Below are 13,122 nucleotides of genomic sequence, written 5' to 3'. Positions count from 1 at the left end.
ACAAAGAAAGATTGCACTCATCTGTGGAATATAAAATAACAGATAGGAGACTAACACCCAAGAATAGTAGTATATAATATCAGGAGGTTGGCTCCATAGCTTGGAAGCTGGCCTCACATGCTGGGGGAAAGTCATCCCAGATAGAGAAGGGAACACCAAGTAAAATGTGATTGGAGATTCTGAGAGGGAAGGGAGATGCGTGCTGAAAGTAGACTAAAGACTGAACATGATGGCCACTCAATACCCATATTGCAAACCACAATACCCAAAAAGAGAGAGAGAACAAATTGGAATGCCCTGCCACAGAGGCGGGGTGGGGTGGGGGGGGTGGGATTGGGAGGGTGGGAGGGATACTGAGTTCATTGGTGGTGGAGAATGGACAACAGTGGAGGGATGGGCTCTCAACATTGTATGAGGGAAACACAAGCACAAAAATGTGTAAATCTGTAACTGTACCCTCATGGTGACTCACTAATTAAAAAATAAATAAATTAAATAATAAAAAAAAGAAAACCAGTGTAAATAACATGATAAAAATAAACCTCTTGACTGGAGCGATAACACTGTGGGTAGGGCATTTGCCTTGCATGCAGCTGCCCCAGATTCGATTCCTTCGTCTCTCTTGGAGAGCCCGGCAAGCTACTGAGAGTATCCCACCCACACGGCAGAGCCTGGCAAGCTACCTGTGGAGTATTCGATATGCCAAAAACAGTAACAGTAAGTCTCACAGTGGAGATGTTACTGGTGCCGCTCGAGCAAATCGATGAGCAATGTGATAACAAACCTCTTGAAGGGTAAATTATTTTGTTTTTGTTTTTGGGGTTTCTGTTTAGGGACCAACCCCAGCAGTGCTCAGTGCTCACTTCTGGCTCTGTACCCAGGGATCACTCCTGGAGGGACTCAGGGAATTCTCTGGTATGCCAGGTCCAACCTGAGTCAGTCACTTGCAAGGCCTGTGCCCTCCTGCTGTACTATAGCTGGGGTCCCAGTAGCATTTTTTTTATTCTATTGATTTTATTATAAGTATCTCTGGAACCTTCAGTATGTGCCAGATTCTGGCTCTCAGTGATTTCAGTACTATCATTCCTCTGTCCTCACTAGCCAGCAATCAAAACCCAAGTGATGTTCCCTTCTCTATCTGAGCTGTATTTTCCCCTAGCATTTGAGGCCGGCTTCCAAGCCATGGAGTAGACCTCCTGGTCCTTATTTCTACTACTCAGGTTGGGAGATGTGAGCCAACGTAGAATATAGATTGAACACAATGGCCACTCAATGCCTCTAGTGCAAACTACAATACCCAAAAGGAAAGAGAGAACAAAAGGGAATGCCCTGCCACAGAGGCGGGGTGGGGGGAGGGGAATGGGGTGGGAATGGTGGGAGGGATACTGGGATCATTGGTGGTGGAGAATGGGCACTGGTGGAGGGATGGTACTCGATCATTGTATGACTGAAATCAAGCACGAAAGTTTGTAAGTCTGTAACTGTACCCCACAGGGATTCACTAATAAAAAAATAAAAACAAACCCAAGTGATAAATCTTTGATTCAGAGATGGCTGTGAATTCAGGCGAGTGAGAACACAACTGGATTTCAGGGGTTAGAGAACAATGGGCAGTCACTCCAGGACTGAGCAGGACTATGCAAAGTTGAGGAGAGGGGCAGCTGCTCAGAGGTCAGGAGGTCACGGGCAGGAACTATCAGAGGAAGTGAGAGGAATGCAGTCATTGCATGAATTAGGAGCTCAGCAGTGCGGGCACTCAGAAAACACTGAGAGCGGAATGAGCCAATGGCTGTTTTCTTTTTCATTTTCTTAACTTTTTTATTAAGTCACTGTGAGATAGACCTTACAAAGCTGTTAATGATTGGATTTCAGTCATACAGTATTCCAACACCCATTCCTCCAACAGTGTATATTTCCTAGTACCCCAGTGTCCCCAGGTTCCCTCCCATCATCCCCTACCCCCCTTTGCCTGCCTCTATGGTAGGCGCTTTTCTTCTCTGTCTTTCTGTCTCTGTCTGTCTCTGTCTGTCTGTCTCTCTGTCTCTCTCTTTCCTCTTGAGTACTGTGGTTTGATACTAAGAGATTATCAAAAACATCTCTTTACCTATTTTTAATCCTCAGATCATTTCCAGCTACTATTGTCATATCGGTCTCTTCCCTATCCTACCTACCCTCAGCCCCCCACACACTTAGGGTTAGTCCCAGCTATTGACCAGTCCTCCTAATCCCTGTTTTCCCTGGTCATGGATATCTACTACATAGTTCTACATACCACAAATGAATATAGTCATTCTATATCTGTCCCTTTCCTCCTGACTCATATTTTATTCAGCATGATACTCTCCATGTCCATCCATTTACAGGCAAATTTCATGACTTCATTTTCTCTGACAGCTGCATAGTATTCCATTGTGTAGATGTGCCAGAGTTTCATTACCCATTCGTCTGTGCTTGGGCACTCAGATTGTTTCCAGATTCTGGCTATCGTGAATAGTTCAGTGCAGATGGTGTTTCTGAACAGCCACTTTCAAAACAAGTGCAACAGAGAAGCAGCAGACAAGGTTGCAAGAAGAGGTAAAGTCAGCTGAGCTGATCAGACCTCACACACCATCCATGTCATAGATGTCAGAAAAATCACTGGAGGTTTTAAAGTATGGAAGAGACAGGGACTTGTTTGAAACAGGTTGTATGAGTCAGATGGACTGTGAGTGACTGGGAGAATTAAAATTAGGTGGAAGGCAATGAAGGAGTTCAGAGCAGGGTTATCACAGCCCTAGATAGAAAAAGGTCAAAATGGACAGAAGGGGGGTAGAATTTAGCTATTTTGGTGGAGAAACTCTGTAACTTGCTGATGTATTGAATTTGAAATGTGGGAGAAAGGAAGGAAGTTCAACTGACCTCAAGATAAATGTAGGCAATTTTCATAAAATACTTGTGTGGACCAAAAATGTATTCCCCAAACCAAACCCCACAAAGATATATAGCATAGGTGGATGAGAAAAACAGATAAACTCCAAGAAAAGCAGATCAGTCTGAGAACAGCAGGCCGATCCAAGGTAAAGGATGAAAAACCCATAAAGTTCAGAGAGAGATTGGAAGTAAAGAGACTTCCTGAGGAAAATTAGGGAAAGCATGCTATCCCAGATACCAAGGAAAACGTCCCCCAAATGGAAAGACTGGCCAACCGAGTGTTCAGAGTTGACGAGGGATAAAAAGAGCTTTGTGTTGAGGAAATGTGCTCTGTATTTGTCAGTAAAAAAGTCTTCAGTCACTTCAGTAAGAATGATTTCAGTGGAGGGTGTTGGGGAATGGTACAAGAGGGTAGACTCTTGCTTGCTTGCATGCGGCTGTCCCTATTTGATCTCCATTTGATCCACAGCATGAGACAGGGTCTTCTAAACAGTACTGGGGGCTACACCTGAGCAGAGTCAGGCATAGCCCTGAGAAATTCTGGGTATGATTCCCCCTCCTTTATGCCCTAAAATAATAATTATGATTTTAATGCAGGGAGGATGAAAATTAGAGGGGAAAAATAACCAAGACTTCAGGATAAATATATGATGATGGACTATGTGTAGAGGTGTCCCTTTCCCCTTCTCTTCCCCCCACCCCCCCAAATAAAATAGTATGATAAACACAGAGGCAGGACTATGCTACTTCGTTTTTTTTTTTCTCTCTTTTTTCTTTTTAGGCCACACCCGGCAATGCTCAGGGGTTACTCCTGGCTTTGCACTTAGGAATTACTCCTGGCAGTGCTTGGGGGACCATATGGGATGCTGAGAATTGAACCCAGGTTGGCCCCGTGCAAGGCGCACCTTACCTGCTGTGCTATTGCTCCAGCCCAGGACTATGCTATTTGATTAATCTGCTTGGCATGTGTCCTGGGGCAGCAGTCCCAAAGTCTACAGAAAAGTGACATGTCTGAAGGTTGACGCTTGGTGGTCATGCAAGGAAGACAAAGATATAGAAGAGGGAAAATAGAGTTTCATGTTCCTAAGAGTTAAGAAGGAAATAAAACTCAGGAAGCTGAGGCTCAGACATTAGAAAAGAAGAAAGAGAAAGTAGTGGCTATTTTCTTGGAAAGGCTGGAGAAGGTGCTGTGTAGATCTAGATATACTTGAAGCTTTGAAAATAAGTACATTGGGGCTGAAGCAATAGCACAGTGGGTAGGGCATTTGCCTTGCACCGGCTGACCTGGGTTCGAATCCCAGCATCCCATATGGTCCCCTGAGCACCGCCAGGACTAATTCCTGAGTGTAGAACCAGGAGTGACCCCTGTGCATCGCCGGGTGTGACCCAAAAAGCAAAAACAAAAAACAAGTACATACAGGCATTGGGGTCTATTGGACCTAATTTTGTGCTTGGGCCTCTGATGTGAGTAGAGCAAGGAACAAAGTAGCTATACAAACCTATGAAAAGATCAAAATTAGAGCAAGTACCCTTAAGCTAGTTTAAGTACAAAGGAAAGTGTACTACAGGAATATGTTTGTGTGTGCAGTTAGGGTCTTGATGGTCCTATGTATTGGACTGCCTGCTGGAAGGATTAGTGATTTGTTCAGGTTTTTACATATTAGTGTTATGGAAACAAAAGCTTCCATATTCTTCATCTCTGTGATCACCTCTAGATGCAGATTACCCAACGGCTCTCTGCTTATCGTTTGCGTAGGAGGATGGTGAAGAGTTTCCTTCCTTCATCTGACTTCTCTTTTGGGTTAGCTAGTCATTCCTGTTCCCTACAGAATCATAACTTTTTCCTATCTTTCATAATTATAATTTTATTATATTTTTTTCTTTTCACTTGATCTACTGGAGCTATGCTGCATGCTCAACTTATGATTCTTGTAACTCAGTCCATATCAGTTTGCAAAGATTAGTGAAGTGATTTGAGAAAAACAGAACAGTCTTAGAATGCAACACCTTCTTCGATCAGAGACATGGTTCTGGTAATTTCCAGATGTACTAGAGTTTAGGGATTTCCCACAGTTCCTGACAGGTGACAATGTATTAACATAATGGTCTGTTCAGAAGTCAGACACTTGTTTGAATTCAGGCTCTTATTAGAGTTGGCGTCATAATTTAACTTTCAAATACTTAGTTTCCTTTTCTCTAAAATGGAACTGTGAAGATGCGGAAAATGTATGTATGCAAAAGCTCTCTTCCAGTTAATCTAATCTTCCTTCCTGACCTTTGTCACTCAAGAACTATTTCCTAAACTTTTGTACATGCAAGAAGCACAGGCTATCTCATTGCATTCCTTCCTCTTGTAGAATTTCAACTCAGGCTCATATGTCTTCCTAATTAATGGGTAATCAATTAGGTTAAAGGATAATTAATCTTCTCCATTCTTCAACATACAGACTTTCCCCTGCAAAACCTTCCTTCCATTCAGTTTTGTTCCTTACTATGTCTATTTATTTTTGACGCTCGCTCATACTAGTAACAGACTTCCTAGCTTTAGAATGAGCTGGCTCTCGACAGGGATTTGGCCACATTTGGGCATGTGTATTTTATAGAGGGGATGGGGCTTCCAGAAAGGATTTGTTCATCCAGAAAGAAGCTCAAATACTGAAAAGGACAAACAGAGAGCTTAACCAGACTGCCGCCTTCCATACAGTTATGCAAGTTGTTCCCTTCACAGAGATACCTTGTCTGGAGAAGTCATGTGGCTGAGATTCACCCACATCTTTCTTGCCAACCTATGCTCCCCCCAGGGAAAGCTCCAGCCATATAGTGGGAAGGATCCCCTTTAAAATTCCAGTAAGGGTTCTGTTTGGACAGAAGGTGGTTCTCTGCCTTAAGTGGCAGAGCAGTTAGGTGAATTTGGAAAGCAAAGAATATAAATGGCTAGATAATATATAAAATATGTATAAGTGTGCAAAGTTGTTTACATTTAGTTACCTACACTTATTAGATACAAATTTCCTGAAGTGTTTTGTTCAAATGTTACCTGATAATCATAAACAAGTTGTCGACTATACATTGGTATTCTGAGTCAAACATCCACAAATGTGTTAAATTATAAAATAACAAGTAATACAATATAAGCATCAGTAGTTAAAGAAAATAAGGACAGAATTATGTCGGCTTTATTGCAATTATAGTATAAACAGATCACACATTGTCCTATTGTATGATATTCTCTGGTTTTCTGGCCTATCAAGAATTGAGCACAGAGTCTGGGGCACTTCCGGGTGTGCTCCACCCAAATATGAATAAAAGAAACTGAGCTTGGTTGTTTTTGGTTGGCGGGCTGGAGCGATAGCACAGTGGTTGGGCGTTCGCTTTTCAGGCGGCCGACCCAAGTTCGATTGCTCCGCCCCTCTCGGAGAGCCAGGCAAGCTACCGAGAGTATGGAGCCCGCGCGGCAGAGCCTGGCAAGCTACCTGTGTGTATTGGATATGCCAAAAACAGTAACAATAAGTCTCTCAATGAGAGATGTTACTGGTGCCCACTCGAACAAATCAATGAGCAACGGGGTGACAGTGAGCTTGGTTGAGCAGAGCTCTCCCCACAGCAAACTCCATAGACCGGGAGGCTCTCCTTCTTGTCTTCTAAGACTTGGTGGAATTGAGTGTCCATGGACAAGTCTGCACTTCCCTCTTTTGACTGCTCTTGAATGAACTATCACTATGCACTGTGAGTTTGCTAGAATATTACAGAATGCTAGAATATTACAAAAACATTCCAGAATGTTTGTCATCATGATTTTTGCATTGAAATTCAAAGATAAATCCACAAATATTTAATTCAGCTTCTGGCAAGCATTTAGATTTACCCTTAGAAATGATTACCTCTTTCAGGGAACACAGCTACAAAGTTATGCCTTACGTGTTATAGTAAAAGGATATGTTATATAGTATAATATAGTAAAATATTGTATAATATAATATAGTAAAAGATTAAACACAAACAAAAGGAGATTAAATAAGGAGAAAGGTAACAATAAAATATTTCAAAAATTGTTTTGGGAGACAGAAATGGATAAAAGATAGAAATTTAAATTCTCATACTCTTAAGATGAGAATAGATGTAGCCTATTAAATTTCATCTGACAAAACAAAGAGTATTTAATTTGTAGACTAAAAGCAGAGGATTCCTCAGCTAACTTGTGGTTTAAAAATGTTTCTGCAATCCTGCATTCAGCAATAGTTATTGAGAAGTACATTTGCTTCTACAACTTAATAACACTAAACTTTACAGAATGAAACGGTTTTAGGCTTATAATTGATAATGTTTTTGTCTATTTTTGCTAATTCCCAAAGTGAATTTGGGTGGGGTGTATTGGGGCCACTACTGATGGTTCTCAGAGCTTATTTCTAATTTTGTGCTCAGGGATCACTCCTGGTTGTGCTTAAGGAGCCATACACAGTTCCAGGGATCAAACCAAGGTCAGCTACATGAAGGCAAGTCTCTCTGTCTCTCTCTCTCTCTCTCTCTGTCTCTCTCTCTGTCTCTCTCTCTCTCTTTCTCTCTCTCTCTCTTCCTTTTTTAAAAATGTGTCATAATCCCTTTGCTGTTTCCCTGACCCCAAAAAATAAATTCTAAACTGTTGCTTTTGGTACTTCAAGGAATAGCAAAGAGGGCTGCCCATGTCAATGGCAAAGACTCTAATACAGACTAGTTGCCTTGGTCCCAAATGCTATTATTATTAGTATTATTACAAATTATTTGGACTGGAGCGAGAGCACAGCGGGTAGGGCGTTTGCTTTTCATGTGGCCAACCGGGTTTGATTCCTCTGTCATTCTCAGAGATCCTGGCAAGCTACCGAGAGTATCCCGCCCACGCGGCAGAGCCTGGCAAGCTCCCTGTGGTGTATTCTATATGCCAAAAACAGTAACAACAAGTCTCACAATGGAGACATTACTGGTGCCCACTCAAGCAAATCGATGAGCAACGGGATGACAGTGGCAGTGATTGTTATTATTATTATTATTATTATTATTATTATTATTATTATTATTATTCTTTTGCCACATCGGGATGTGCTCAGGGCTTACTCCTGGCTCTGCACATTAGGCTCACTTCTGGTGGGTTTGGGGAACTGTATGGGATATTAGGGACTGAATCCAGGTGAGCCATGTGCAAGGCAAATATCTTGTCTGCTATACTATCTTCTGGGCCTCTAATTATGTATTTGTTTGTTTATTAACCTCTCAAGCAGTGCTCATGGGACTTGGGAAGTACTCCCAGCTCTTCTTAGGCCTGTAGTTCAATGCAATGACCCAAGGATGTAACACTCTCTAATCTCTGCAGCAATGGGACTCAGCAATGGGACTTGCTGTGCTGGCAATGCCCAGGGTTCTGTAGGACCTTACCTGGACATGACAGGAAGCCTGCAGAGTTGCTCCTGATACTACTTTGGGGACCATGTGTTGCTGGAGAACAAATCAGAATTGACTGCATGTAAGACTTGTGTCTTAATCCTTATACTATCTCTCCAGCCTCCAGATTCTGAACTTGTAAAGTGTAGTTCTTCAGGGTTCAAATTGAAATATCTCATTGACATATTGAGATTATTTTTAAGTCCAATGAAGAACATCTTCAGGGTCAGAGAGCTAATGCAGAGTTAGAGTATCTTGCTCCAGTTCTATTCCTGGCACCACTGGGCACCACATCACCAGGTGTGGCCCTAGAAGCCTCCGAGCATTGTTAGGTTTTCTCTGGTTGTTTTGGGTACCATACAGCTCAGTGGCACTGCATCATCAGACCCTCGAATTGAACCACCAGGAAGATTGGCCAAGTATAACTAGGAGTGGCTCCCTGAGCACTACTTGGGGGGTCTCCAAGGAACCTAACCTTTTATTACATACAATGGATCTAAATGGAGAAATTGAATAAGCTTCAAAGCTATAATCATAAGTTTTTGAGTATTGTTGGTGGTATGATCTATGGAAAAATTTGACCTAAAAATAAAATAAACAAAACAAATTATTGTGTGCTTCATCTCGAATGCATATTTGAAAAGGTTTCCATAAATACTACGCCTTGTATTTTAAGTAAATGATTTTTCCACTTCATAAGTGCTGAATTATGGTTATCCCTATTTTTGGTTTAGTAACTTCATACTAGAATTTTACTATTTTACACGAAAATAATGTAAAATCCTTACACTTTTAATTTTCTATTTTCCACTTCTTTTCTTTAAATATTTTATCTTACTGTAAATTACTTTGTCTTTTGTATTTTTCAATATGCTCTTAGCAGAGCCAGAAGTTAGGACATTTAGAACACATTTTAAGACTCCATAGTAATTTTGCCTCCGTCGTTTTATGCTAAGAAAGAACACAACTCATTCCAAATCTAATTCTAATCAAAAATATACTTTCATTTTGTATGCATTAGCTATGAATTTAATTGGATTCATATTATTTCAGCCATAGATTCATATTTTCTCTGGCATTTGAATGAAGTTTGTAATCAAAGTACTATGAAAATAAGTGAATTATCTTAGGCTGAGTTTATTCGTATGTTTTAAAGTTTTTGTTATCTTGGTAGGCAATTAGTAAATTATTTCTGTTTATTATCCACACTTAAGGGCCAGAGCGATAGCACAGCGGGTAGGGCATTTGCCTTGCACGTGGCCGACCCTGGTTCAATTCCTCGGCCCCTCTCTGAGAGCCCGGCAAGCTACTGAGAGTATCTCGCCTGCATGACAGAGCCTGACAGGCTACCAGTGGCATACTCATATGCCAAAAACAGTAACAAGTCTGACAATGGAGACATTACTGGTGCCCGCTCGAGCAAATCGGTGAGCAACAAGATGACAGTGATACAGTGATCCACACTTAAAGAGATTTATATCCACTCTTAACAAAGTTTATTTTATGACAGAATATCGCATAACATTTTGAGAAACTTTTAGTCATTTTTATTTTAGTGACGTTTTACCATATCACACAGAATTCTTGTGTGCTCTTGAAAAGCCAAGTAATTTCTACGTAGCTTTACTTGGTCATAAAATTAAAAAATGAAGAAATTCTGTACATTCAAGACAAACCTGCAACAATTCATACTTAGAATCCATACAACGGATTCAATTATTAAACTAATTATTTGCTAATATATTATATTTGAAACAGTTTTGATATCTTTGTTTAACGTATACATACAAAACCCATGGAATGAAGAACATACTCTAAACTGTAAAACTTCTTTCATGGCTTATCTAAAAGCTTGAATTATATATGGATTGCTAGTTTCCCCCCTGTATTGACCAAGAAGACATTTTGTATTTTCTAGTTAATCTCTTTATCTATTTATCAAACATTTCCTAGTGTGGTCTTCCCCCAGCCCCCACCAAAATAAATAAATAAATAAACAGAACAAAACAAAACTAACCAACCAAACAGAACAACAATCCCCCTCCCCAACAACAACACCAAACCTACTTAATAAAATTTTCCTTGAAAGAAACTTCCCAGCCCTTCTAATTTCCCTGCTGGTCATTTTTACCAAATCGATATTACTGCATTGCTCAACAATTGAGTAGACTCTTTTACTTACAAACGTATCTTGTAGAGTGGTCCACCATACTAAATTTCATTTCTTCTTTGTATGATTCTTTTGAAATAAGGTTCAAAAATTCTACAAAACATTCAACATTTTACTTTTTTCCTGGTATGAAAGAAATTTGCGGTCTCTCTGGTTACCTTGCTTGGGACTCTGGCCTCTGTGTGAATGTCCTGTTTTTGCACACGTATCTATGCAAAGAGGTTTTGTTGAATATGGAAAGTAGCAAGGTTAGGGCTCCAGTGCGTTGCTGATAAAGAGGTTTTATCTAACATTATCATCCCACTTGAAGTGATCAGATGATTTGAGGTAGTAGTTAAAAATATAACTGAAGAACATTAAGTAGGTTTCTACTGCAAATACTTGCCACCAAACCACTGAGAACTGGTCCCATCAATGTTTACAATTATCAAATTACTAAAGATGTATTTTAACTGGTGGACCTAAACAGGTTTCTTTTCTTTTGTTTAACTTTTCTAAAGTGAAACCTTTTAGTTCCTTCAGCTTGTCTTGAGGGCAATTTCCGTATCATTCTTGTTTGTTAGGGAACTTGTTAAAATATGAACTGGTTCAGTGTTCTAGATTAGAACTAATGAATGCAGAGTATGGTGAGAATGCTAATCCTGTGTTCAGTTCAATTGTGTGTGTGTGTGTGTGTGTGTGTGTGTGTGTGTGTTTAACAGAGTAAGGGAGTGGGTTAAGGAATGCAAGAACAAAACTTAAAAAATATATCATACTATGGTTGATGGAAGATTATTAAAGTCTGCAGAAGCAGAAGGAGGTAGAGGATATTTTCACTTGTATTTTATTATGTTGAGCTTCAAACTCAGAAAAAATCTAATATTTCAAACCAAAGGAACAATTTGGAACTAGGAAATGCAGAAAGACATAAGAAAGTTAGTAACTGAGAAGAGTCAATATACTGTATGAAGTTTTGGGTTAGAAGAATCCAGATGGTTTGCTGTTAGCACCCACTTTCTTTGGTTTCTAGGTGTTCAATTCTCTGTGGACCTCAGAACAGAGGTCTCTCCAGAGACCAGACTCTCTTTGGGAGTCTCCCCAGACATTTCTCCTGGGGCTGGGTGTGTTTCTTCTTCCTCTATGCCTTGGGTTCAAGGAGAGGGCAGGGAGATTCTGAAGGTAATGCCCTCCAAGAAGACTAGTTTCAAAGCCAATTCAACAGAATTAAACATATACTAGTTTTAACATTTAGCTGGTCTGAAGAGTTTTCCATTTAAATAGGAGAACAAGGTTTATATTTTTACTTTCTACCTTCCTGTAGGAGACTATTTATTTTTTGTGATATTATATCAAGCAGCTTGCAATTGGATGCTGAAGAAACTAGTTTAGACCATACTTTTTTGTTTGTTTGTTTGTTTGTTTGAACTAAAATTATGACATTGAAAATGAAGTGTGGGGGCTGGAGCGATAGCACAGCGGGTAGGGCATTTGCCTTGCATGCGACCAACCCGGGTTCAAATCCCAGCATCCCATATGGTCGGTCCCCTGAGCACCGCCAGGGGTGATTCCTGAGTGCATGAGCCAGGAGTGACCCCTGTGCATTGCTGGGTGTGACCCAAAGAGCAAAAAAAAAAAATAGAAAAAGAAAATGAAGTGTGGAGATAAATTATGAAACACGTTGTGGCACAGTACAAAAGTGGTTGTTCTTGCTTGGTAATCTCAGATGAAACAAAAAAGATAGATTGGAATAAGCCATCAAACACCATCTATGATATGAACACGACAGATCTTGCCTTTGTTTTTAGTTTTGAACAAAGTCCTTGTTTTCCTTTTAAAGCAACTATTTAAGTTCTACATTGCCCAAAGGTATTTTAATTCAAGTTTTTATTTCCAAGTTTTTACCAAAAAATTTGCTTGAGATTTGTGTCATTTGTACATTGCAACTTGCTCTAAGAAACTGAACTACTGGTTTCTTCAGAAAGGTTCCTTAACCACTTAGTGGTACTGAATTTCCTTGCAGTGTTGCCCCTTTGCAGAGAAGCCTCTCTCTGTCTCTGCAGAGTTCACATTTCTATCTTAAAGGGAGGCCAGACACTTCTGCATCCAAGATATTCAACTCATCTCCTGGACTTTCAGTGTCTGGCTTGCTGTTAGCTAGAAACACTTTTATTTATTTATTTATTTATTTATTTATTTTATTTTTTTTATTTATTGCCTCGTGTGAAACATAGAGACAACGACATTTGAAAACAACTTGTAGAGTCCTGACATATTTGCTGGCATAAAACACATCTCAATTTAGCAATAAAAGTGGATCCCAATTTTGTCAGCATGTTCAGTGACTTACTTTATAGCTGCTTTGCTTAGCACCGCTACTTCTGCCAGTCTGAAGTTTGGTCACTCACTCTTGATCACTCTTAGTTCCCTCTTGAAGACTGCGCCGAATTCCTTCTCTTTTCTGTGGCCTTTCCAGGAAAGCAGGCTTGCTCTCAGGTTCCTAACGTCCTGTTTGTGACTCAACAGGAACAGTAACACTGCTTGGCTTTGATTTTTCTCCTGAGCTTCATACAAGGATTCACTCTTCTGTTCTCAACGACTAGGTTCCAGGAGATCGGGCTGAATCTCATTATTTCCCCTGCAGTGCTTTAGGC

The sequence above is a fragment of the Sorex araneus genome, chromosome 7 (genome assembly GCF_027595985.1).
Source record: "Sorex araneus isolate mSorAra2 chromosome 7, mSorAra2.pri, whole genome shotgun sequence".
In the NCBI taxonomy this organism is placed as follows: Eukaryota; Metazoa; Chordata; class Mammalia; order Eulipotyphla; family Soricidae; genus Sorex; species Sorex araneus.
This window is presented reverse-complemented; position numbering follows the sequence as displayed.